The sequence below is a fragment of the Falco punctatus genome (assembly GCF_963210335.1).
Source record: "Falco punctatus genome assembly, chromosome: 4".
Classification (NCBI taxonomy): Eukaryota; Metazoa; Chordata; class Aves; order Falconiformes; family Falconidae; genus Falco; species Falco punctatus.
The window spans coordinates 52,307,765-52,334,753 of NC_137583.1; the positions used below are offsets into that span (position 1 = coordinate 52,307,765).

Below are 26,989 nucleotides of genomic sequence, written 5' to 3' on the forward strand. Positions count from 1 at the left end.
CATGCACCTTGGGCACCTTGGCTTTCAGGTGTCGTTCGCACTTCGCCTTGGCTTTTAGCAGTAGGAAGATCTGCTCCTCTTTGGTGATGACATCATCAGCATCCACCTGCAGCGATGGGGAGAAATGAGGTTAAACCTCAGCACACAAAGAGCAGCAGGACACAAACTTCCTAGATCATGCAGGTGATCCGAATGCAAAACCTCCTTTGCATCAGCAGTTTCCTCCACCAGCCTTGCTCTGGGTATCTCAGTCTGCTCAGCAATTAGCAACCCAGGCAACACCTCTCACAAGGTGCCACATGGAATCACCTGCACGCACAGCAAAGGAAGCGCACGCTGCAATTGCTCACATCATACATGTGCACGTACAGGCAGGTGGCAGTTCTGGGGTGGTGTGCCCCAGCTTGCAGGCTACCATCCAAGAGGAAAAAAATACTAGTAAACAATATTGTACCAAGGACTCCTTTTAAGAATTGCAACCTGCCATCAGTGCAGTGCTATTTCCATCTCTGCATGGAGGCCTTCAGCCACACAGCGCCAGGCTCTACAAACATCCTACCTAAACACCAGAACTTGTGCGGAGGGGGCTGCCTTGGGCAGGGTTGGGAGCTGACAGCATCTGCTCCCCAAAGAGTGAAAGCTCAGGGAGAAGAGCCTGTGGACATCATCATGCTGCAAAGATTAGATTTCCTTTCCTGCAAGATGTCTAGAAGTCATGGGACAAGAAGGGGGACAGGGAGGGTGCTTTACCCAGAGCCTGTTTTACCCTCCTCTGTTTGCTGCTGTGTGGTGATGCTCAGCCCTCAAAGGCACTTGCTGGTCATAAAAAAAAAAAAAATAAAGCAAAAAAGCAAACCCTTGCTTCATGAAGCTGGTCTATTCCCACCAGGCATGGCTGGTCTCGGGAAACCGGGAGTACAACTGTGGTAAAGACTTCTACAAACGCTTTTGTTGCTATAGCATACAGGGCTTTGATCTAATGCAATATGGATGCTTCAATTTTTTGCTCTGCTTCTTGGGTACCTAGCTTGTGCATCCTGCCCAGACACCCAGCACCAGTCCCCATGTCTGGATAAAGTCTGAGAGTAAGAACCACCTTCTCCCAGGTCAGTTTGGCAGGAATGGATGGAAATTTCACCATACCCATCCCAGCTACACTGGAATGATATCGCCTTTGTTCTTTCCTGGTTTTTCCCCTAGAAGAAGAGTATACTTAACCTTCTTCTACATTCATATTCTGCCTTGTGTTCGAGTGGGTGATGCAGACCGTACCCTGTAGGTGCTTGTGATTTACAGCATAGAAGGAGGTGAGGAAAGCTGGTGCACTATGTCCATCTACTGGCAAACCTCCATTGCAGGACCTGACCTGTAGAGTCTGACTCCTCCTGTGAAACCTTTGAGGTCTGGGCCCATTCTTTCTATGGTGCCAGTCAGAGCAGAAGAATCTCTAGGCGATCAGGACTGGGGGGGATCCTTATCCACAAGATCACCCCAAAACTGGTTCAAAGCACAAAAACTCCACATGTAACACCTTACAGGGCTCCTGGGTCAAGGGTGTTGTTAAGGCAGTAGCCTGAGAAAATTAAGTGATGTAGTAAGTTGGGATAAATCACTGCTCTTGTTTTCCTAACATTTGTCTGTCTTAATTAATCAGACTACAAATGCAACGAGAGCAGATGTTGCCTCTCTGGATTTGTACAGAACTTAGCACTCGCTCGTAAAAGTGTAACGTAAGCAAGAAAGGGCTGCAGTGCCATTTTATACAAGGAAATTATTTTTTTTTAAAAAAAAAAACTTACATTGACTGTGCTGGTGTGACTGGCCACTGTAAATCTGTAATGCAAAACCTAAGGCAGCATTCCACATCCCGATGGATGGAGCAGACCTAAGCCTCAGTGCATTGTACAGGGAGGCAAAGGAAAGAATGCAAAACCCTGTGCAGCCAGTCGTGGTCTGCAGACAAGGAGACCTGTCAACGGGTTGTAGAACCTGCCCATGGAAGCAGCTGCTCATTTTGAGCCCTCTGAAGCACAGACTGAAGGGGGCTTATGACATTTCATTGCCCTCCCCAAAACTGCTATTCAGAATTAAGGTTCCTTCGCTCATTTTATGTTAAGTCATTTTGGAAAGCACGTAAGTTAAACCAGCTGAAAACCAATCAGTTCTTGAGCAGGACTTCCTACGAAGGACATAACGAGGGTTAACGAAATCCAGCTTAGAAGTGAACTCAAATTCAATTTCCCAGTGTGCTCCTATGGAGAAGAACGGTGGATGTTTGAGCAGCTGGTGCAGTAGTGGACACACAGATGGACAGCTAGATCTGATAAGGGGATTCTGAGTAAAACAGAAGTTAGTTTTTCATGTCCTTGGAAAATATCCATGCTAAAAATCCTTCAGAAGTGGGAGCTGGCTTCAAAACCACGTTAACATTAATACAAAACAAAGCTATCCCTTTCTAGATGTTTGGCCTGTCCACATTTAAGGCAACATCCCACATTTCAACTCTTCAATTGGAAACATAAAACCTCTGGGTCAAGCCCTGCTGTCATTTCTATCTGCACAAACCCTGAGTGATTCCACCAAAGCTGGAGGAGTTAGTCTGGATTTATAGTGTCCAGAGTAGAGTCTGACCTCAGGCATTTCACATGATTCATCCCTTGCACACTTCATCCTGAGGCTGCTTTGGCCGTGCTCTGAGAGCAGGGCAGCCCCCAGCCAGAGGGATGTACGGTCCCCAGGCCAGGCACAGAAAATAAATTTTCCTTCCCAGAAAGGGGGATAAGTCACTGAGCGCTGCGCCCAGAGCCAGGCAAAAATGCTGGGGCAGAGCTCTGAACTCAGCCCAGGTTTTCAGCTTCCCTGAGCCCTGCTTACCAGTCTTAAATATCCAAAACCTGCCAGACCCTTGCAAAAAATCCCACCCAAACAACACCCCATTCCCTCCCCTCCCTCAAAACTGGTTTAAACACCGAGAGATAACATTTAGGACATATCTTTCTGTGTTTCTCTTTGGTCAAGGAGCCTGAAACATGTATGTAAACACAGGCATGAATAAGATTTTTTCCCCCCCCTCATTAAATCCTGTGACCTGCGCGAGATACTTATTTTCAAGAGGCTCACAGAAAAACTACACAGCCTGGCTACTCTGCTTCTTTGCTGAATAACTCACATTGAACACCTGAGTAAAAGTGGGCTGATAGATGGTGCTCCTGAACTCATCTTCCCCTCCTGTCCCAACCTCACTTTCCATCCCTTGCCAAACCCCCATTGCTGGGACATTCTGATGTCAGCCAGGCTGAGAACCCTTCAGGAACAGAGGATCAGACACTGACATGGCTCAGCCTCAGGTTCAAGGGACAGTAGGTAGGACAGGACAGACACCCACAGCTGGAAAATGTAGAGCAGCTTTAGACTTGTCCTTTCAATACCACTTTTTTTCCTGTGTACCTGACTTTCTTGCTCTGGATCTTCTGCTCTTAAGACAAGGTTGCCCTACTCATCTTCCAATCCTGGCTGTCAAAGGTTAAAAGAAATCCACAGGAACACTTTCTTTGCAACACAGATGCACTTATGATATTAGACATATTTGGATCTGGCTTGGCAAAACTTTCTCTTTGACAAACAATCTCAACACCTGATCCAAAAATACTGTGGGACAGCCTTGCTAAAATCATTAGCAGTTGCATATGCCAACTTTTTTGAATCTGAATATCCCTAAGCAGTGAAATAAGCGGCTTCATTTTCCAAAGTGCTGAGGTACAGGCTGTAGAGTTTTATAGCAGGTGGGAACTCCTGCTAGTGAAGCAGCCACTGCTTTGGGGTGGGTTTGGACCCCTTGGGTTAGGGGAAAATGTGGCTGGAGATGCCAGTGTGAGAGGAGTCTGTAAGATACCAGGTGGCACAGAGAAAAGGGGCTAGTTAGGCACAATTTTGTAGAGTTTGAGACCTGGGACAAACAAGATGAAGGTCTAAAAGAAACAGGGCAATATATGTAAGCAAATCATGCTGGTGGATTCAAAATAGAATCGGACAAATTAATGAAGGACATATCCATCGGTAGCTGTTAAACACTGTAGCCTGGATACAAATTCCTGATGCAGGAAGGTTTTACACTGCTGATGAACAAAAGCTAGAAGGTGATAACCATAAAAGCTGTATCTTTCTCTAAACATCCTAAACTGGCAGCTCCTGGGGATGCTCTGTTGGGATAGAAGATTGACTCAATAAGGCTATTTTCATATATATATACAGACCCACAGAAACCTTGCGCCGTGCTGAGCACCCAGGGACATACAGGTACATTCAGGGTATGGTTCAGTTCAGCATGCTCAGCACAACCGACTCTGTATGCTCTCTGCACTTGCTGCTAGGACCATGAAAAAAAGTAGATAAGAGGTGCTAGAAGCACATCATCCAAGTGAGCACCACACCCACAGCTCACTAAAGTTTACATACTCAACATTTTGCTCACTTTTTACCAAAAACCTCTGCTATGAGCCCACCCACCTACAGCCCAATGCCTCACATTCTACAGATGCTCATTAGCCAAGAGAAAGGAATAAACATCCTAAATACTTACCAACACCATACCTGCCTTGCTAACCAACCAGGGGCATCTAGGTTGAGATTTACCAAATCTCTGAGGTATTCACCCAGAGCTCCCCTTATACTCACTGAGCATTCAGATACACAGGTCAGCTGAAATTCATTCCACACTCAAACCACCACTTAAAATAAACCAGATCAGCTGTGGGGTCCCCCCCACCTTTGGGCAGATGGTGACTGCAGTAATTGGTCATGTTAGCAGTACTGAGAAGATCTTAGAAGAGCTTTTGCTGGCATGAGCTCTGGGGGCAAAAGAAGCATCTAAGGGAAGCCAAAAATAGCGTCGCTAACAGGTACATTTCCCACCGCCAACTATTCTAAAGTATGAGGTCATGGTGCCCCTGCAGAAGTTAATCACTCTAAAAGAGCTGACAGCAAATCCCTTTTCACGAGCCCTCCCTAACTTGCTTCAGCATAAATTCTTGCACTGAACGTACTTGGCATCACATTTTCAGGAGCTCCAGGGATGCAGGCAGGCTAGGCACTGCACAGGTAGGTGCAGGACAGCTTTGCCCTTCGCTCCTGCTGTTACAGACTGGGTGCAGCTGGAAGTGATGGGGGCTCCTCCTGGACCTCCCCAGTTTTGCAATCAAAACCCATCTGCTCCTCTTTCTCAATGTTTATCACCTCCCTGCTTCCCAGCACTGTTTATTGCCAGTTCCTTGTGGGGAAAAGATCTAGGAACTTTCTTTTTCCTTCCCTCTCCTTTCCTTGTTCAGAGAAAGCAGAACTGCAGGGCAAGCAGGGAAGGGTGAAATGACAATGCTATCCAGCGGCTGTTAAATCAGTTTTGGTTCAGCTTTTTTTTTTCCCCCCTTTCCCTTGCCCCCAGAGAAGGCCATGGGGTAATTATGATAATGTTTTCTGGTATTTCCATTTCACTGGCTGATCTCCCAGCCACTAAAGTAAACCCCAAATCTCAACGGGGAGGTCATATTCATCCTTGTTTATGGGACTCATTTTCAGAAATAACACTATCCTTTTTGTCAAACTTCCCTGGCAGCAGCTCAAAAAATAGCTAAAGGCAAACAGATTCCTTGGTCGGGGTTGAGAGCATCACAGCCGCACGACAGGCCCAAGGCAAGGGGCTGCTGGTGATCACCATCTTGGATGGCAGTAGACCAGGTGACTGCAGGTGTGAAGCAGAAAGGGGGTGCAGGCAGGAGCGGGGCACAGGGAAAGAAGGGAAACATGAAACTGAAAGCATCAGTGCTGGTGATACAGAGGGAAGAGGGAGGTGGGTCCCAAGGGCGTGGGAACAGGGTGGGACATAGGTGGAGGTGGCTGTCAGGTCCCACTCCAAAGCAGCCCTGCTGATTTTGGTCATCGTCTCTGGAAGGGTGACCATAGTGCTGTCTTTTGGGGAGGAGTGAACCTGATGGACTGGGGACATAGAGACCAGCAGTCAGCTTTGGGGAGCGTGACAAAACTTTTCTAAGGTTTTCCTTTCGCGGTGCCTTAGGTGAGCTGGGGGAAGAGTCTGAAACACCAAGGCAAGTGTTATAAAGTCATATGCCAAGTCTATTTTTCTGCAATAGAGATTGCACTTGAGCTGACAGCATGAGCAGGAAGGAAATTGGAGCTTCATTCCAGCCTTGCTGATGGAGCAACCCTTCTGCTAAACTCTGTAAGGGTCAAGAGAGCTGTTAGAATTAGGACATAAATCTAACCAAGTCTCATCTGACATCAGACCGGCAGCTGCCACAGGTGAACGCACCTCTGCTGACATCAGAGTATCAGGCTGGGCTGAAGACAACGCAGTACTGATGCCAGGCATGTGGGCAAGGGTGGCACAGTTAAATAATGTCACAGAGTAGGGATTCAGCTGCCTTTGGCAGCAGCTGATGTAGTTTTTGCCATGGGCTGAGCCAAAACTGGATCGCTCCAGAGATTGTGGCAATGGGGGATTGCTCAGAAGCAGGAAAAGGTGGCGGGGGGTGGAGGGGTGATTGGGAACATGAGGCATTGCATGAGGTTGGTCTGTACTGGGCTGGCAGCATGGGATGGTGTAGAACTGAGATCCTGAGCGGTGTTTTTTTATAAGTGTAATTGCTTCCCTTAGGATGAGAAAGGATGGATTCTCTCAATTATTTTGTGACAGGGTTTAGATACCTAGTTTGTCTTCTCTGTTTTCCTACGCTTCTGCAAGTGAGTGTTTGTATAAGCCCTGCATCTCCTGGCCACTGGGCTGTGCTGGTTTACTCAGGTCCAAATGAACCCTGGCAGCTATGGAAGGACCAGGGATTTGTACGTGCTCTCCTGGACAAAATGTACCCTGCACAATCTCTGCTGCCAGGCTGCAGCTCTACTGGTGATTCACCGTGCCCTGTGTCTGCCTGTATTTCACAGAAGAAATACAGGTGTGCTTGCAATTTGCTGGGTTTGGATGCAGGTGTTTGCAGTTACTCAGGGCACATGCTCCCCGGTGAGCAAAACTGCTTCTTGAGTTAGGAAGGAGATTGTGACCCCACCACTTGACTCTGGATGCTGGCACTGCAGGCAAAGTTATCCCTTACGCCCTAAAGCTGCTCTGGACTTGTGCTTGGACTGTGAGGGTCTGGCACTCCATATTTCAGTGACAGCTTACAGCGTCTCCCTCGTGGGGAGAGAGCAGAGTAAATACAGATAAAGAGTGTGTATTCTCTTCTAATTTGGGCAATGCTAGATTTGTCCACTGTCCAAATAATCTAATTCCCTTTCTTAATTTCCTGCTGCCTCCATGCTTCTTACCCTCTGCCTGCCTGCATGTTGTCAGTGCCTGGTCACAAACCCATACAAACCCAGCAACAACAACAACAACAAAATCCATTGGGTCAGTTTGTTGCAAAGAGGGGCTAACTGGGGGGCAGAGCAGGGACTGGTGCTTCTTCTGCCCTGAGGGATTTAATTTAACTGAATAGGCATTATTTCCAACACTAGGAGGGAAAAAATGTGGTTTGAAACCTATTTCCTTTCAGGTTAATGCTGGAAAGATTAAAAAATAAATAAAGCCAAAGTGCCAGTTGACCCAGCCAGAGATACAGTAGTGAAAGCAGCAGAGGCATGATCCACCACCAGCAGCTGATCGCAAAAGCTATGGAGCTGTGGTTTGCTCAGGACACTGGGGTGGCAAAGAGGATGGGGGGATGAAGGTCATTTAATGGCAGGAGACCCTGGACTCGAGGACAGGCCAGGTCCAGGCACAAGAAAGCAGATTTTAAGCGCCCTCTGCTGCTGGGGCTGCAGCTCGCACAGGCTGCTGCAGCAGGACTGATGCTCTTCCCCTCTGCCGGCTGCAGATGCTTCGCTCAGTTCACGCAGCTGGGGGGTGTGCGTGTGCATATGTATGTCTCGGGGAGGGGTGGGGGGGGCGGCAACTAAGCATCAGATTTACCCACCTGTCGTGGGACCAGACATGAGCCTGGCAAGAGCTCCTGTTCTTATCACCGAGCTCTGCTGTGCCCTGTGATGGACAAGCACCCATCTCTCTCTCGCCCCGCCATATGTTACCCGTGGTGATGTTGCAATGACGGCAGGAATTCAGATTCGAGAGCTCAGGCATGGGTGCTGAGCTTCTCTGCATTGCTGTCCTGCCATGTGAAGCAATGCACGTCTGTCCCTCACCCCATCCCGCTGCCAGAGGATGGGAATCAACCTCACGAGAAGTCTTCCTCCTTTTAAAACTGAGCTTGTAAACACCAGGATGGGACAATCAAATGAATGGGAAGAGGAAGCATCAGCATGGCAAAATACTGGGCAGGATTGGGAATGTCAACTCCTTGCACTGCTGCTTGGGGAACAGTACAGGCTGAGCTGGTCTCCTCGACGCCCTTCCAAGTCCATTTGCTCAGATTTTGCCTTGGGGAAGCCTCATCCTTCAAGCAGCACAAGAAGAGTGGCAAGAAAATCCGCCTGGTCAAAACACACCTTGCAGACTCATGGTAACTCATGCGGAAGGAAATTAACTGATTTGAACATGGATGTCCACTGAGTTTGTGACCACATGGCAAACAATTTCTTTGGGATGGAGTGATACCATGACAGCAACAGACAAGGACCTTTACTACCCTTGTCACTTCCAAAGTCTTGTATGACTTGTATGGTTCTGCTTCCTTAGCCATCCTGGCATGCTGACGTCTCTTACTAAGCCATCTCATGATTTTACAGTCAGCACAGACCGTTTATTGAGGAGAACTGACATTTATGGTGCGTTTTCCAGGAGCTCTTTCCTCCTTCCCATGCTCCTACCACAGATGCAAGGAGGGTCATCCGAGTATAGACCTTGTGATCCTGAAATTGTTTAAGGAAAGTCTGTTCCAGTTATGTGATGATGTCACTTGGACAGAGCAACAGAAGGGATGTATTTTTCTGGATTATTTGTGGGAAAGTCTAACTCCTTCCCCTTTGTCTCCCCAATTCTCTTGCACCTCTCAAAACCAACTCCCTCTTTTTGTTTTCTCACTTGTTTCTCAAAGCTTCAGGCGCTGGTTTATTATTTTTTTAAGCCTTTCTAGGAATACCTTCCCTGGACGAGGAAGCTGGAGTTCAGTCTTTCAATCTAGTACTCAGAATTGTCCTCAAGCAAGACAGATGGCTGCAGTCAGCCGGGCCAAGGATGCAAACAGAGCTGTCCTCATCCTCCCACGGTGGAAAGCACCAACAAGTGCAGGAGAAAGATCTACACCAAATCATGAGACTTGGTGTAGGGGAAGAGTACTTTTTACTTTCATTTCTCATACCAGTAGCAAAAGTGCTGGGGTTTATAAAGCACAACACACCCTGTGGGAGTGTGCTTGGGAGGAGGATGCCAACAGCTTTTACTCAGCTCTCGGAACTTCCCAGAAACAGGATTCTTTCCATTTCACAACTACTGTGGCTTGTCTGAAATCAGGTCAATGCCATTGACGCTGAAGAATGAAAGACTCCCAGCAGAGTGTCTAATTGAAAGCCATTTAGCACAACAATTGAAAGAAATATCTATGAGTAAACACCTGCTATTAAGTAGTAAGAATTAATTACCTATTATTAAGTAGTAATACTAACTAAACACATTCTTGGTGACTCTGGTCCATGAGTACTAATAATTGGTGTGCCACTATCACACCTCAGCCGTGTTTAGATGCTCAAAATTAGACTAATCTATTCAAATATAGACTCAAAAATATTCATATATAGGAATAAGAAATGTATATACCTGTCCAACCCCACACATACAAATGTCTTTGTTTTTCCTTTGAATTAAGTCAAAACAAGCTTTTCCCATACTGCCTGTGAAATAGTCATTAAAATGTTGACTATAACATCTTTAAATTCCCCCTGGGTGCAGCTGCAGAGGGAAAAATCTTATTCTTCCTGTTATTTGCCACAAAAGTGACAAGATTCCCAATTTTTCTGAGCAGTGCAGAGGTAAGAAAATCAGATAACCCAAGCAAACCACACTTTGTTTCCCCAGAAAGATGTGTGGACAGTCCCGGTGTCAGGCTGCTCTGGCTCTCCAGCCAAAAGGCGCGGCCACTCTCCTTTGCCAAGAGTGTGCTAGGATTCCTATTTCAGGATAAAGGTATTGGATTCAGTGACTGATGGAAAGGTCTTGATAAGAACATCTCTGAGCTGCTCTGCATTTGTTTATGGTAGAGCAGTGTCCTTACTACCACCAGCTGCTGGGAACTGAGGCATGGAGTGATAAGGGCTGGTGACATCTCACCTAACAAAGCATCTAAAATGCAGCAAGGGACCTGAAGCTCTGGGCGTAGGGTGAGCAGCCCTCTAAGTGTTATGGGTTTACTAGCCCTGAGGCTGTCAGTCAGTCCCAGCTGGAAAAGACTTTTCCAGCTCCACTGTACAGGATCCCAACTCCCCAGCTTTGGATTTGCCATTGTTTTTTACCCCCTGAGATTTCAATTCATTGGTGAGACTGAATTGGTTGTTCCAGAGACCTCTGAGGACTTCTCAAGAGGCAATTTTGTGAAGGCTGATGCTCAATGAAAGGGAAAGGCCCAGCTGGAGATGCTTTTGTGTAGCATCATGCTTGGAATGCCTCAACTGGGGCATCACCCTTGGACCACTGAAAAACTCAAGTCAGAGCTGAGAAGCATCTAGAAAGGAGGGAGGTTGGTCTGGACAAAAAAGGCAGAGTGATGGAGAGAGTGATGCCAGGCTGTAAAATGAAGCGTATCATGCTCTTCTAGAGTCCACTGACTTAATGGACTAGATCTCCATCTAAAGGTACTACACTCAGGACATCCCCACTTCATCATCTGAATCCCCTTGTATCCCACCTGCCCTTGCAGTCATGGCATGTTCCTCATGGTTCTCCAGCCTAGAAGGGCCCGATATTGCCAGCCCAAAGCGAGACAAGATGTGGCAGTGACTCCATGTCCAGGCAGCCCATAAGGGCACTTACAGAGGTAGGGCCTGGACTTGAGCACGGGCGGGCTCAGGCAGCTCCGGACACCGACTGGCACATGCGATCCTACAACAGCAGCTTCAGTTCCCTGGTTCGGGCACTCGCAGGGCAGAGCTGCTGCCCAGAGGCAAACCAGCCTCAGCTGGGAGGTCAGTGATCTCCTCTCACTAATGTGGCACTGAACTTTGGCTACCTACCTCCCTTTGCAAATCTAAGCTTGCTAGATAACTGCGCCTGCTATTGCTGGGAAGAAGTGAGTTTGAAAAGTTGAGTTTGAAAAGTTGAGTTTGAAAATTGAGTGCAGGTGACAGCCTCTCTGCCTCAGTTTCCCCCCGGCACAGCAAACCTCAGATTTCCTTGCCTTATCAGGTTGGACTACCTCTTAACTTTTTTGTGCACGTATGGCTCGCCAGGAGAGGGAGTGACGAAGGAGAGGAAAAGACAGATTTCAGAGCAGACAGTACAACAAGCAGTAACAAGCTGCAGAAGCATTAAGCTCTTTTCTGTTGGTATCAGGGGGAGCCCTGCTTGCAACGGGAATGAGAAAACAGCTCCTGCAGCTGGAACTGCTGCTCCACAGCCTTCATGTTGGCAAATCATCAGCCTTTTTGCTTGACTGAATATCCAATACAACTGCTCCAGGCCATGCTGTGATTGATTTCTTTTTTGCCTTTTTCTTCTTTTCACATTTTTTTTCCCCCTCTCCTTCCAAAACATCAATTCTTCATCTTACAACAGGCTGCTGAGCCCTGATCAGGGATCAAGCACAAGATCACATCGTGGCCGCATGCAGCCCATGAATTTTCTGAGGGAGGCCAAGTCTTGGCACACTTTCCCTACCGCGGCTTGGAGACCTGGGACTCCACAAAGCCTTCAGGTCAGGCTAACCCGCTCCTTTCCAGAGCCCTGTGTACATTTTGCTGTCTTGGTGCCAGACATCCAGAGGCATCCAGCCTCCAGCCCCAGCAATTCCCCAGCCAGAGACACACACAGGTTTAAGAGACACAACACTGGGCTGGCTTGGTGCAGCCCTCTGTTCTTCCCTCCTGTCTGGGGAAGCAGTCAGCTGGAAGCTCGACTCATTCTTCCCATCGCTGATGCCCATAAAGGGGCTTGGTGGATGCTCCTGAGATGCTTCTACTGCAAATGGTCAGTCCCACACCCCTCAGCCTGCCGCCCCAGTACTAGGGTTTGGGCTTTACTCATGCCAGGTCACATCTGCTGGTGGGATGCTACCTCATACAGACCGCAGGGAGATGAGGAATTTCGGCCCTGTGCACGCTGTGCCAAGCCTGTGGGCCAGGCAGGTACGGGCTGGATGCAATCCCCCCCTCCGTACTGCGTGTGCCAGCAGCCACAGCGGAAAGCAGAGGAACCTCGGTGGCTCAGACAGCTCACAGCAAAGTGGCAATATCTCTTCCCTCTGGAGTGCGCCTCCACACATCCTCCTGTGTGGGACATGCTGAGCAGCAGGGATGGTAGCTGAGGGTCAGGTACCAGTGACTGATGGCATCGAAAGATTAAAGCACAGCAAAGGCAGATGCCAGCGTGGGTTTGGTGAGGAAAATAATCCCTCAGTGGAGATAGCCACCACAGTGGGGATCAAGCTTCTGTGACTATGCTGTGCCCATAAATGTGTGTCAGTGGGATTCATATCATCTAAGTTCAGAGGTCAGTGCAGAGAAATAAACATTTCCAGAGCATGAGGCATCACCTCCTGAACTAGGTATCACCCAAATAATGCCTGCTTGTCTGCCACATCCTTATGGTGCCTCTGACAGCTCTTTCTGCATCACGGAGTGAAGATGCAGATAAGTTGGTTATCCTGCTGTGTCTGAGCATCTCTGCAGCTGCAGGAAGGATATTGGTTACAGGTGTTGGCCAGGGCAGAAAGTGTTCTTCCAGCCAAGTGGCAGACAATCACGCTTAGGAAAGATGCTGTGGGTCTGCATGGGTGAATCAAACTGTCCAGCATTGCTCTCCGGCCCTGAGGTGCATGGGGCAATCCCCATCCTTGCTGCCAAACTTTTGCACCCTCTAAAAAGAGGATGGATGCTTCCAAACAGTCACACGGGAATGATGGCTGATGCACAACGACTGAGCTAGGGAGCAGGCTGGGCTTTTTCACCCTGGTGAAAAGCATCCAAGGAACCGTGCTTGGTACTTAATGTCAGAGATGATAGTCATGAACCCAGAGCCAGAGACCTTTCCAGTTTATATATAACTTAGAGTGGTCAACAGTGGGTCTCAGTCACTGTTTTTCCAGGGCTGAAATCAGAACTGGAGGGTCCAAAAGCAGGAACGTTTTGAGAGAGTCATGGCTAGGCTGGTTTGGTCTCTGTTGAAAATAACTTTGGTATACAAAGACTTACTCCTCACTTTGAGTTCTTACAGCAAGATACAGTTTCAGAGCCAGAGTGGAAGTGCAGGTACCTAGGCGAGTGCTGTGAGTTTAAATTATGTTGTGGATCCAGGTATCTATATGGCTTTGGGGAGAGTCAGTACAAGCTGCAGACTCCTGGCAGAAGAGGACATGCAAATTACTGTGGCTTGTGCAGGGCATTTGGGGTGGCCAGCTCTCTGAGACAGGCTGCACACAACCCCATTGCTTTGATGCTCACCTGAACTTCTCCTTGCTGCACGTAGGCAAGCGCAAACAAACCTTCAGAGCAGGAAAGGGAGGTTGATGGAGCGGGGGAGGTTGCAAGAATTGGAGAAAACCTGAATTTCTTGCCTGCTGGAACCCCTGCCAAGCCCAGGACTGAAACCCAGAGCCCTGCCCTAGTGTGGTGGAGCTCTGCGGCGGGTGGCATGGAAGAGCGTGGCCTGGTGGGATCTCCAGGGCGGCTGCAGCACAGTGCACGTATTCTCTGCAGCCTGGGAGCGTGCGGCACCACTAATAGCTCTGGAGGAGCTGACGTGCCAGCATTCCTTGGCCGGTGCCAAAAAAGCCAAGCCGAGTACACAAGGAGTTGGCTCCCCACCGCAATCGAATTAGAGGCACTCTTAGGTCTTCCCAGCTTCTGCTGCAGTAATACATCACCTGCCTCATTGTCCGCAGGAGCTGGGAGGAGGCTCCTGGGGGCATCAGCCCCGCGCCATCACAGCGCACCGGCCCCTCTTCCCTTTGTGGGTGCTCAGAGCGTCAGAGCAGGCGTGCACGGGTGGATTAAGCCGATTGACTTGAGGACCATCCTACACAGGACCAGCAGAAATGTGGTTTCTATTCCTGGCTATGCTGGGTGAGCTTCCCTCTTTTCCCTGCTTATACAGCAGGGATGAAATCCTTCCTCTGACACTGCCATCTTTTTTGGCCTTAGGCAAATCACTTAATGCCTGTGCACTTGAAATATTTTTAGTGGATACCTGAAGACTTGATAATAATTAGCAGGTCTATATCTCATCTCCTGCCTAAGATGGGCCACAAATACCATCTGCTGTAATGGAAAGGGAGCTCTTGTACTGAAATTACTACGTGTACTAAAGTTTTACCCAGATGACTAACAGACTGCCTATCATAATACATGTTAATATCTCCTGTTAGCACCCTTGAGAGCAAAGGTGCCAAGCACAAGAGACACAGCCAACAAAAGTCATCTCAGCATGTCTCTGAGATGTCAGGGAGCTGGAAACAGCTCTGTGACTGCAGGCGTATAGATTTCCTTAGGACTCAAGGAGGTTCTGGGAGCATGGGTACATTCTGGGTCCTAGTCCTGGATGCTGGGAGAAAGGCCCTGCAGGAACAGAAGGAAACATTCCAGCCCACATTCAGGTTTCTGCAGAAGTGACTTCCCTTTCGTTTTTTTCTGAAGGGAGTTCTCCCGCCTTGGTCTGGGAACCTAGATGCTTGTCGAGGACTGTTTGAATATTCAGCCAACCCATGAGACTAGGCTGATGCCTTTGGCATGTGGATAACTAGCTGCTGGAGAAGACAGTGATGGGCTGACCCTGCTTAATGTGAGTCAGCACGATAAGCACAGGCAGCAAAATCCACCTGCTCAAGCAGCCAGAGCCCCACAGGTCCCATAGCTGCTGTGCCGGAGGATGCTGACACCGTCGAGCTGCTGTTCCTGGAGAGCAGCTGCAGAGCGCTCTCATGGCACTAAACTTTCCAGGAAAACCAGGTTTCTCTTGACTATGACATCTGGTCCTTTATATTAACAGACCACTGTGACAGTAAAACCCCTGCAGATCAAGGTAGTTTCTAGTAGCAACAACAACAACAAACAAAAAACCCACATCAACCCAAACACCTGTTTTTATTTTGAAGGTGTGTTTTCTCTGGAGGACATTAGAAGTAATGTCAGCAAAAGCTTGTCACATTGACAGCAGTCCTTTGACCAGCAGTCAGACCAGGAACCTAACAAGCTTCTGCAGCAGCATCCAGGACCGCTGAGGCAGCTGCACTCAGCGTGCCAGCCTATGCTCAGGTTAATGGGTATGGCCCTGCTTAATCCCATCGGATAGAGGAATGAGACAAGGGCACTCAGCAGTGCCCTGAAGGCCACAGGGTCTTGCCCTATCTAAAGAATCCCTCCATAACAAGCAATTATCAGAAAAGAAAAGAAATCTTGCTAAGCAACTTCTTGTGAGCCTGTCTTCTGGCCCAAAACAGAGTGGGTGGGATGGACATCCTTATGGTACCTCCGATAGCTCTTTCTGCACCCTGGAGTGAAGATCAAGCCCGTAACTGGTAAGTGGTCGTGCAGCCCCAGGCACAGTCTGGCTGTCAACCCCACTGCAGCTCCAGCTCAAAATGTCCATGCTGCGTGGAGCCAACCTGGGACACCTCCCAGCAGAGCAACCTGCAGCATAATGGGTCCAGCCTGTGCTCCAGATGCTGCAGGTAAGAACTTCTGGCTTGTGCCAGGATCTCTGCCCTTGCAAAGGGCTTGGAGTAAATAAAAGGCATCCCTCCATTTCTGTGTGCACTGATAGAACTTGTGTGATGGCTGGGTGCAGGCTCAGCTTTCCTTCTAAGAGTGGCTCAGGCTCCTGCATCCTACAGACATGGAATATTTTCCTTCCAAGGAGGTTGTTTCTTCCCCTGCCTCGAGACTCTCACTCACCTGGATGAGACTCACTGTATTTACTCACTGTGGACTAGCATGCACAAGGATGCAGTGACTTGATCTGTACCCTCTTGAGGGTCCTGCAAGTGGGCTGGCAGGGTGGCAGAAAGTACAGTTAAAATAGATCATAGAGGAAAAACGTATTATGACTATTACAGCCTTGACACGTCTTGCCCTCCTGGGTTTTCCCATCCTATTCCCCAGCTCCACTGCAGCTCCAGCACACTGGTTCCCCTCTGAGACATTGCCATGCTCCCATCACCCACTAGTGAGCTCACACCACTCACTGGTAAATGCAGGCACTGAGCCACCAGACCTACTTTCAATGAACGGCATCCTAAATCGGGGGGTCGGTAATGCCTGGGCTTGTGTACCCTTCTGTGTTGCACTAAAATGTGGTGCTGTTTATTTGGCAGTGACGATTTGTGATAGTCAGATAGTTGCCTGGCTCACTGCCCTCTGGGGAAGAGAGGGAGCCTCTCCTCTCCTTGTTCTGGGGCTAAAAAGGTTTGTGAGGTTTTTTTTCTCTAACCCCCCCCCCCCCCTTTGCCATAAGGTCACAGAGGTTTGCCCAGCTGGGCTGGTGCAGGCGGCGGGGCCGGACCCTTTGCTAACCCAGGCACCTTTCAGCCTTGCAGTACAGCCTGGCCAACAGGGGCTGCCAGGAGCGCAGGAATCACTGATGGGCAGGTAGGACTGGAAGCCACCTGCAGATGCTTTGGGAAAACTGCAGATGCTTTGGGAAGTAACCTGAGGATGACATTCTGGGATAGCCATTTTCAAAAGGGGGTTCCCAACACCCCGTCATTAGAGACTTGCAGGCTGAGGTGACAGATTCCCTCCAGCCCTAACATCCTTCCCCCCTTCCAGCTCACCTTTTGTAGCTGTAAACCTGGAAAGACTTGCTGTCTCCTCAAATGTCCAGTCACCTGCCTGTGGCTCTTGGTTTCCATACCCCTATCGCAACAACAAATTCCTTAGTCTGAAACCTCTGAGGGTTTCTCCTCTTGTTTTGTCTCGCTGTTGAATTTGCTCAGAACATCCCTTTGATCTTTTGCTGTGAGCCACAGGACAGATGGCTCAGGGCACCTTCTCCCAGGGGCGTGCCTGCTCCCAGCCACCCCCAGCCGGGCTGCAGGCTGTCATGCCTTTGCTCCATGAGTCAGTGCTTGGTTGACCCATCTCTGACCCAAGTGACTGGTTTCAGTGGATGGTGCTGGTCCAGACTAACCATAAACAGAGGCAAAATCAGGCTTCGGCAGATTTCCATGGAAAGCACAAGTAAGGTGGATTATCACAAGAAATAATACACCCTCCTACAGTTCAAGCCCCAAAGAGGCAAACACGATGGATCTCCAGAAGCCAAATTCTCATGTCAAGTGAGCAGTGATGTAAATTACACAGCAGACAAAAGCCGGAGCCGTGCAAGGAGGCAAAAATGACGGGTTAGGGTAAGGTTACCCAAAAAGGGTGTAAAGGACTTGAGAAACAAGTGACAGAAGTCTGGATCTGAGCAGAGCTCTCTTCCTCCTCACACCAGAAGCTCCTTTGCCTGAAGAAATCAAAGCTGCTCTAACAAAGCCATGCAGCAGCACCTGTGGGATGAAGGCCGGTACCCTCAGTTATAGGTCCTTCTAGCACATTACAGGGATCTAAACCATATAATTTTGAGCACCTAGAGCTCAGACACCTACATCCAAGCTCTGCACTCCTTTCGAAGCCACTGAGGAGAAACAGACACCTTATAGGCATGATTGATCAACTCCGATTTAAATGCCTACTTTTAGGTGAACCTAAACAGTGCCTCACATACATTGATAGCATGAACAAGATCTCCATTATCTATAAGGATACAGAAAGATTCCTGCACTACATGAACCCTGTGCAGTGTCTCTCATATTCCTTGCATCCTCAGTCCCTTTTCTACACAAAAATGTCAATAACAATATTGACATTGGCATGTTCTTTTGCATTCAGCAGCAATTCTGAGCACTACAAGACGGCGACTTTAGAAATAGACTCCCAAGAGAAAACCCAGTCAAAAGGATGCCAAAGCATTATGTCATTCCTAGGAGCTGCAAGGGCAGTTCATAGGGAATCGCTGGTCTGGATCTAGGTAAAATGCTCTAACACACACAGGACTCGTTGCCAGGATTCTGGGGTCTTCCTTTCTTCTCCCTTGCTGGTGGGACTGTGGGTTTCAGCCATAATGGAAAAGGCACAGAGCTAGTTGAAGAGTAATTAGTTCGGCAACAAAAGAAATCAGCACTATTAGGAATGTTGCTGTTTCTTTGTGCTCTTCTGGGTTTTCATTACAAAACCTAAATACACATACACAAATATTAGACAGATCTGTTTGCCCTGAGTAACTGATATTTTTCCTAGGCTTAAAGCTTTGCTCTTTGTGAATGGAAAAGACAGATTTTAAGCTTTCTCAGAAAAAAAAATAAAAAGAAAAAAAGAAAGAAAAAAAAGAGGTGGGTTTTTTTCCCCTATTAAAAAAGCTTTTCAATAACATGCCCATTTCATCCAGAAGCCATTTTCCATTGGGAAAATAAATGCTGAGGGAAATGTTCTGACCAGCTGCTACAATGCATCATGCCACTTCAGCGGGGTGCTTGCAATTTTAATTAGTGGTTCGGATAGTAACGCACTGCATGATTCTCTGATGTGAAATGCTGGCAAATTATTATTCCAACCACCTGTTGCATCCTGGTTTCTTCTGTTGCTTGCATCTCACCAGGGTTTAGCAGTCTCTTGAGATCCGCAAACCCTTTTAATCACAGTGACCAAAGATGGTCTTTTGATCAGCAGCACAGCAGTGCTGAGTGCGAAGAAGAAATCAATTAGTTAAGGAGCAGATTGCTTTCCCCTCTCCTCTTCCACCTGGCAAATCTGCTGAAATGGAGGCAGAGTGGTGTTTCTGTGACATGATGTGGTAAGGAGAAGGACCACCATTGCTCTAACTTGCAGCTGGACTCCGCCATTCCCAAATGTCAAGGCCACCATGACTGACAGCTGGCCAGCTGGTTGCATCTCCTAGCCCAGAGCAGAAAGGTGGCTGAGCTGAGTTTGTTACGATTAGGTGCATACCTGCTTTAGATACTTTAGAAGGGGAAATGACTGATTACCATGATAAGCAACACCTGGGCAAAAGGGGTTGCACCACATTAGAGGGAAAAATACAAATGCCTGGAGAAATCAGCACAGGAAGCGATACATAATTTTCCCAAGGCGAGACACTAAATGTGAACAAATTCAGCTAAAAGGCCCACCCCCCATCTCAGCCTGGCTGCATCATATATCCCGAGGCACTGGGAGCTTCAAGAGGTGCTTGTTCAAATACAGCAAAGAATCACAGTATCCCTTGTGGCCTTAAAGAAATGACTGCTGTATTTTGTTTTATTTTCACAATGGTAGGTTAGTGGTCCCAGGGGCAAAGGTGATGGGTGGTCCAACCTTGTCCCAGCAATCAAGATTAAGCTTTAATTTATTCTGTGTTAGTCTAGGTACATACAAATACTCAGGTGTTTTTTTTTTTTCTGAAAGTAGCATGGGAAAGCATCTCTAGCCCTCCCTTCACCAGAGCTATTTATATTTCATCCACCTCTGTCTGTATTGCTGCTTAACAGAGGCGTGTACAGTGAAATCCTGGATTTTATCAGAAATCAAACAAGCAGGTCAAAAGGGGTTTAGTTTCCAGCTTCAGTCACAATAAAATAAAAATACTCAGCAAAAATTATCAACAAAAAATAAATCAATCTCTTCCGGTTTAAAATGTTAATGGGGGAGATGGAGTCTATGATTTCCTGAGGGGAAAATTATAGAAGTGCTCTAGCTTTAGATCAATGTCAGGTCAGCCCAATTCGAGCTGGAGTGCCCTCCTCGTGCTCCTTGCTCTGGTTTTGCATGGTAGCAGTTTTAGTTGTGGGGACTTGCCCCACCCGGGGTCACGTGGAGCTGATCAACCATCTCTCCCACAAAAAGGAGGTGCATTTTTTTTACTGACACACCTGAAGGAGCAGCTAGAGCCACAGTGATATCCATGTTGTGGGACCACAGCATGGGATACATCCTGGTTCCCATCCCTTGCTCGATGTGCACCCTGAGAGCTGGTTTGCCTGCCTGCCAAGGGCACCCGGTGCTGAATGTCTGTCTGTGTGCGCGCATCTGTGTGTGTGCATCTGTGCGTGTGTGCATCTGTGCGTGTGTACATCTGTGTGTGCACCTCTGTGTGTACATCTGTGTGTCCATAAGCCAGTTCTGGGTTCAATCCCTCCACAGGCTCCCCCAACCCCCCCCTTGGAATTCAGAGGGTGGGTGAAACTTGCACAGACTGTCCAACCAAAACATCTGCTCCCCAAGCAGTTGCAGTAAGAAAAGACCTAAAATCTCTTCTGATGCATAAAAACATAGGATGGGGTTGGACTAGATGACCTTTAAATTAGGTCCATTCCAACTCAAACCATTCTATGATAGGATAGACATTAATTCTGAAATCAGAGAAAATTTGGTACATAAAGGGCTTCGGGGGTTTGTTGTCCAGGCATTTCACCTATTTACTCTACTTCAGGCTTCTATTTTAGGCTTCCTCATCTCCATGACTCTTGACTGGAAGGCTGTTCAGGAATTTTGCATGTTTCTTAGAAGCCCTCCTTCTAATTTCTAGGCTAAAAGTATTCCTGCTTATAATGCTTGTTTGTCCTGGTATCAACTTGTAGCGTAATAATATCCAGGGATCAATAGGCAAGACCTTTGGGGGCACTGGCTGCATCCCTTTTGCCTGGCAAAAGGCATTGCTGATCTTAGAGGGGTTTGTGGAGGGAGTCTTGGCTCTCCTGGGCATGTCTATGATGTGGAATGAGAAAGGATGCCGGTGGCCCTGGCGTGGCATGGCATGGCTGGGGTCAAGCTAACCCTGTGGTGGGCTCACGGTCCTGGGCTATGGAACAGCACAGATGTGCAGCGCTGGGACAGGCTGCTCAGCCTCCTGTGCCCAGCTCGCTTGAGCGTCTGCAATTTAACACAAGCTCAGCACACGGAATGCCGTGCTTCTGGGAAAATACAGCCAGCGATCCTGCACTGGGGCTCCTTCCATGTTAATAGCTCTTTTCAAATCTTACTGAGGTGTTGAGACAAAGACAAAGCTCTTCTGAAAGCTGGGTCTTAAAGGCCCCTTGAGAAATCAGAACAAATGTCTCTGGATAATGTGGCCTGATGCTTTTAAAAGTAATCTATCTAAAAGTACCTTTGGGAGTGCAAAAAGCAGAGACCACAGGGGAATGAGTGTACCTCTGTGGGTATGTGCATGTATTATTTTCCTGTATTTTTTTTCACACTTGTCTTCACAGTTGTTACTGCGCTTTGGAAAAAAAAGAAAAATAAAAAATCAGACATGTATAAATTGCCAGCAGCCTTTTAAAATAACATTTAGAAAGGATTCGGCTGACTAAATGCAGATGTCTTCACTGGAACTAGTCACCTTGGGCTCTCTTCAGCGCCAGCAGAGATCTGCTTAAAATAGATGGTATTTGTGTTCGTTGGGGAATGAGTTATGGCTGGGGAACCCCTCCGGCCCTGGAGCAGGCACTGGAGCGCCGGGCTTCCCGGTCCCGGACTATTCCTGGGTGTGGGTCAGCAGGAGGGTAAGCACCGTCCCGATGTGCTGCTGGGCTGGGGCCACCCTGTGCTGGAGGCAGAAGAGTTTCATACCAAGGAAAAGTCCCCATCAGTGTCCAGCACTGGCAGCATTTCGTTTACTAGAGCTGTCATTGCGTTGACTGGAGTGCCAGGCATGATTTATCTCCTCCTCAAGTAGACACGTAAACAGGGCACATGAATCATGCCTTAAAAGTGCCTGTTTTTCCTCAGCGGCTATAAAGAGAGCCTGGGAGATGAGCTCAGGGGGAGTGGTTCCCCCCTCCCCATGTCACCAAGAGTGAGGTGGGTGAATTACTCGCCTTCCTCCTGCACCTCTGCATCCTCTCCATCTGTACATCTCAGAATAGCTGTTTAAAATATCAATCCCTTTCTTTTTTCTTTCCCCGCCCCCCCCCCCCCCCTCAGAGTTTATAAAGTCACCAGACATAGCTTATGCAGGAACAAGATATTCCAGATAAGCCATAGCCCCCTTAACAAGTGTTTCAACAATTTTTTTCTCCCAATACTTTTATCTGCCAGAGCCACAGCTCTGCAGTGGGGAATAGCAGATCACCTGGCTGGATCTGAGATTTTTAATTTTTTTTTTTCTGCTGCTGCTTACCCTGTGCAAAACCCTCCTTGCTAATCAGCATGCTGTCCTGCAAGTGATGGTGACCCCTGCCCTTGACACCCCATTGCCTGCCCTAGGACAAATGACTTGCTGCTCTCTCGATCACAGCCCAGCCTCCCTTCCACACTTGATCTTTTCAGCCTATACAAAGGCAGATGATTGTTATTTATGAAAAAAAAAAAAAAACCAAAACAAACAAACCCAACTAAAAATATCCCACTGTATTTAACCACCCTGGTTCTTTACAGTTGAAAGTTTTTCAAAAAAATTCACTTTGGACTCAGAAACAAGTCAACCACCAGTGTGCATCAACAAGCTCATAAACCAGCTAATGAGTTTTTGTCCATTTGAAAACAGATTCTTTGTGGGGTGAGGTTGGTGGAGGGATTATGACAAACAGTGCCTGCTCACATCCTGATTTGGAGGCTAAACTTCTGTGTCAACACGAAGCAGAAGGGAAAGAATTTCATTGGAATCGGGAGGATGCTGCAGAGCTGTGAGCCGGAGCAGGAAGGTGAGACTGAAGCAGGAATCTGGGGTCGCGATTATATGCAAATGGAAAGCAGAACTCTGAAAGGAGACCTGAAGTCAAGCAGGTTGAGCCTGCGTTTATACTCTGCAGGTGAACTGGTACTATGGGTGGGAAGGCAAGGGAAGGGAAACTTGGCTATGAGAAGCAAAAGGAGTAAGTTTTCCTGGCTCTGGAAATCAATCCTCCATCTCTGCCATCAGGGAATATTCTTGATCGTGACTTTTGGAGATTTCTTTAAAGATGCTGCTGCCAGGAGCTCTGGTTCAGTATTGCACTGAAAAAGGCCATTGCTCTTTTTTTGGAAACAGGATGCATGCAACTTGTCATCACGAGCCTAAAACCTTATTCTCTCTGGTTTGGGCTTTCCTGATGAAAGGCCCTGAGCTCGTCTGCTTGCCCAGCCATCACCAGGGGACACGCTCAGACTGTGTTTGGGGTGACCTGGTTTGCTAGGATCCCTACTCTGCAGTGGTGTTCACAGTCTCCTGTGACCTCAGCCTTCAGTTTCTCTCTGTGTTGTTTGGAACTGTAGGCCCGATGTGTCAGCACCGACACCAAAGCTGTGGCCTCGTGGTCCTACCAACCTTTCATGGTTATTGCTCAGCATGGTTCATCACAAGTAGCTCCAGGCATGTAAGAGGCACCGTGACAATCAGCTTGTCTCCCCGGGCTGGTTCCATCACCAGGGGAAGAGTCCTTCCAGCCACCTACCACTCAAGACCTGAAGGTGCCCTTCAGTCCTTTGGCCACGCACAGAGCAAGCGGACCCCGATACAGCCGTCCCAGGCACACCTGAAGTTGGACTGCCTGTCACGTGTCAGCGAAAAAAGGAGATTTATGGTTCACGTTCCCAGGGCTGATCTAAAGCTACCTGAACCCAAACAAGTCTAGGGCTCATGTCAAAGCACAACATCGCCCATTTACATCTTCTCTTTGCTGTTTCTCATCCTGAAGCTGGGAAAACCAGTGCTGCATTTCTTTGGAGTCCTTCATGCTATTTTTTAATGCCTACCGCAGCTGAGTGACGCAAATTCACCCATCAGCAGCAGCCCCGACGAACTGACCGAGGCGCAGCAAATGGACCCAGAATTTTGGCCGATGGAAATCGAGCCACCCCACTGACGTCAGCCGGACTGTGCTGGGCAGGATCTCTTACTGAGAGACCGGTTCAGAATACCAGGGCTCTCACAACCACAATACGTGATTTGTATCCACTAACATCTAGACAGATATGGCTATCAGCACGTGCAAATATCAAATTACTCAGAAATACTCAGAGGAGCATTTTGGTGCACACCCAGCCCTGTGGCTTTTTGTTGATGCATGTACATGTGTCTGTGCCTTAAATTTAGCCCAGGGCACAGACTGCTCTCCGTCTGAAAAAGCAGATGGGATGCCTCCGGAAAAAGAGACACCCCATCTTGACTGTGAGAAATGGGCTTTGTGCTGGTATAACGGGGTGAAATTCTGTCTTCAGTTGTACAGAAAAGCCCGCTGGCTTTTGGACCTAGGAATAGCTTGTGCTAACAGGCCATTGAACAGATAGTGGGTGCAGTGAATGCCGGTTTACAGTCTGGTTTCGGGGACTCTGGGTGCCCTGTTGGTTAATAAAGCTGAATGCAAGTTTCAGCTTTAAGTTTGCAAGGTCACCAGCTAGTTCAGTTGCTTTCCTCTAACCAATGCCTGAGTTTTACAGACCTTGCAGGCACTGACTGGCCTTACAACCTCAGCTAGAAGTCAGATTTGTGCAAAGTTTTCCAAAAGATCCCGAACTCCTTGAAAGTTACAGTGGCAAAGGAAAATACCTGTGCGTGCGCACACATGTAGACACATAAACAAATCTTATTTCTTTAGAGGACTAAATTAAAAAAAAAAAACAAACAAGCAACACTTTTGGACAGCTTAGACACCTGTCATGGGGCAGATTTTTATTGAGGAGTTAGAAAATAAACCTGGGTGGAGGCGAGGGAGGGGTGTTACACCACATACATTTACCATGGCGTTTCTTCCACATCTCCTGAAACATCTGGGGTTTTGCCACTTTGGAGACAGGAACTGGGGTTGAAAGACCCCAGCTGGGTTCAGCTGAGCAAACCCTCTGTTCTCCTTGTGAGAACCACACAGCAAGAGCAGTGACATCCCACCAGCACCGCCACGAAGTGCTCAGCCCCGCAGTCACAGTCTCCTGACTCCCAAAGCAGCTGTCCCCAGTGGGTAATGAGTCCTAATTGGCAGGTAACGAGAAGGGAAACAGGCCTCGGAAGGAGAGAAGGGGAAATGTGGCCTCTGCCATCTGGAAAGCTGGTCACTCAAAAACAAAGACCTGCAACAGGAAACCACTTCTATCAACACGGTCGACAGCCCGAGACAGAAGCCAAATGTCTTTAGTCGTAAGCAGGGCCGAAGTTAGTAAAGCAGATGGAGACGGATGAGATCTAAATGGAACAGCTTTCACTCCTCGTGCAAGAGAGGATGCCTCTCAGGTTTCCAGAGACACAGAAGGTGCCTGGAGAACCCTTGCTCAGGCTCTCTTTACATTTGCACAGTACCCCAGCAGAGGACGGACATGTTTCCTGGCCCACTCATCTCCCCCAGCCTCTTCAGCTACCCTCTGGCACTAGCTTATCTTTTTCGGTGGGAACTGAGAAGGAAAATTGATAAACACCACTGTTCACTTCAGGCATTGGTCCAAGAGCACTTTGCTTCCCCACACCAAATGTGAGGGTATCTCAATCCACGTGGAAAAATTTAAGCTTCTCTCGACGCCCCAGAAGAGGGTCGTGGCCTGGAGATCATCACTCCTGATGGCCTCAGCCCACCTAGTTGCCATGCTGATGAACAGGTTCCTGTGCTATGAGAAATACTTTCAGCTGAGGCGCTTTTTAAGACTTTCTGAACAATGTGAAATGGCAGAAGACTGATGTCATGCGGATGCTGTGAATATGTGTGGGCAATCTGGGTCCGTGCTCTGCAGCCGTAGCTCAGGAGGTAAGAAAGAGTGATCCAATGCCTTGAGGAACCAGGAAGGATTTACTGGTGAGGAACCTAATTCTCCTGAGTAAACTGGGTATTTTGGCTTGCATGTAACTTTAATGACAAGCCATCAAGATGCAGGGTTTATGTTTCCTTCTAAAAACACCATAGCCACAACACAGAGGCCTCTCATCTAACTTTACCTACCACAGCACCTAAATTAGAAGCAGCCCCCATCCACCACAAAAGGCAAGGGATGGGCTCTGGAGGATGACTCAGCCCATCCCATATCGTGACTCTTGTTGGAGGAGCCTGCACTGACTACTGGGAAAAACTCAGCTGACTAGATCTTGACTCAAGCCTCTTGGTACCTCTCCACGCTGTGGGGGAGAATGTCTTCACGTCTACAAACAGCCTTCAAACTTTTGGCTCAGATGGAAAAGCCTTCCTTAGTAAAACACCACTGACATTCTTTGGTATCTCCCAGTTTAGAAGGTTGGCCTGCTGGAGGGCAAAATGACGCAGTCCCTTGTCAAGAAACACAGCAATTCAATGGCCAAGGGTGACATCTGGTCATAAAGTGCCCTCAAGAAAATATATTCCTGAGAATGCCTCCCACTAATGGGTATCCTTGCTAACCAGCAACTTGTTCAGCCTTTTTGCAGTGAAGAAAGTGCTCTGAGGACTGCAGCGCCTGTGTGTGGGTTTGTATGTATGCAATAATATATGCTAGCAAAACCCCGAACCCCTGCAATTTTCATTCCAGAAATTCTCAGCTGAAAATAAACCGACGATCCCTTACCCTCCTCTCTGCCTCCAGAATGGACAGCAGTTATCTTTGGATCATTACTTATGTGTTCCTGAGCAGTGCTGTGGCAAAACAATCCAAACTATTCCTGGCAAGGGGGCAACCGAGATGACAGTACTATTTGAATCCTGATGGTTTTCTCTCCAAGGGCAGGTATGAACTGTCCTCTTCACCTTTGGGCTTTCTGCTGGCATTTGGGTTCAAAGTCAATAGCTTCTAGAAAAACACAGACAAAAACATCCCCAGCCAGACCTTCTGGGCATGCAGTTCAGTCGTCCTACTGGAGAAAGGGGAACTAGCCTGGATATCATGAGCTCATGTCTTGCCTGGATTAGGGAGGAAT

General features: G+C 48.0%; 1 protein-coding gene across 4 annotated transcripts in view; it reads right to left on the reverse strand.

Moving 5' to 3' along the window:
* Positions 1-26,989, reverse strand: part of PTH1R (parathyroid hormone 1 receptor) — a 122,891-nt gene that overhangs the window by 67,177 nt on the left and 28,725 nt on the right. For 2 of the 4 annotated variants that reach the window (XM_080383194.1, XM_080383193.1), the window contains one exon: positions 1-26,989. This exon is cut by the window's right edge. The gene's annotated coding sequence lies outside the window, so the exon portion shown is untranslated. The other 2 variants (XM_080383195.1, XM_080383192.1) reach the window with 2 other exon arrangements.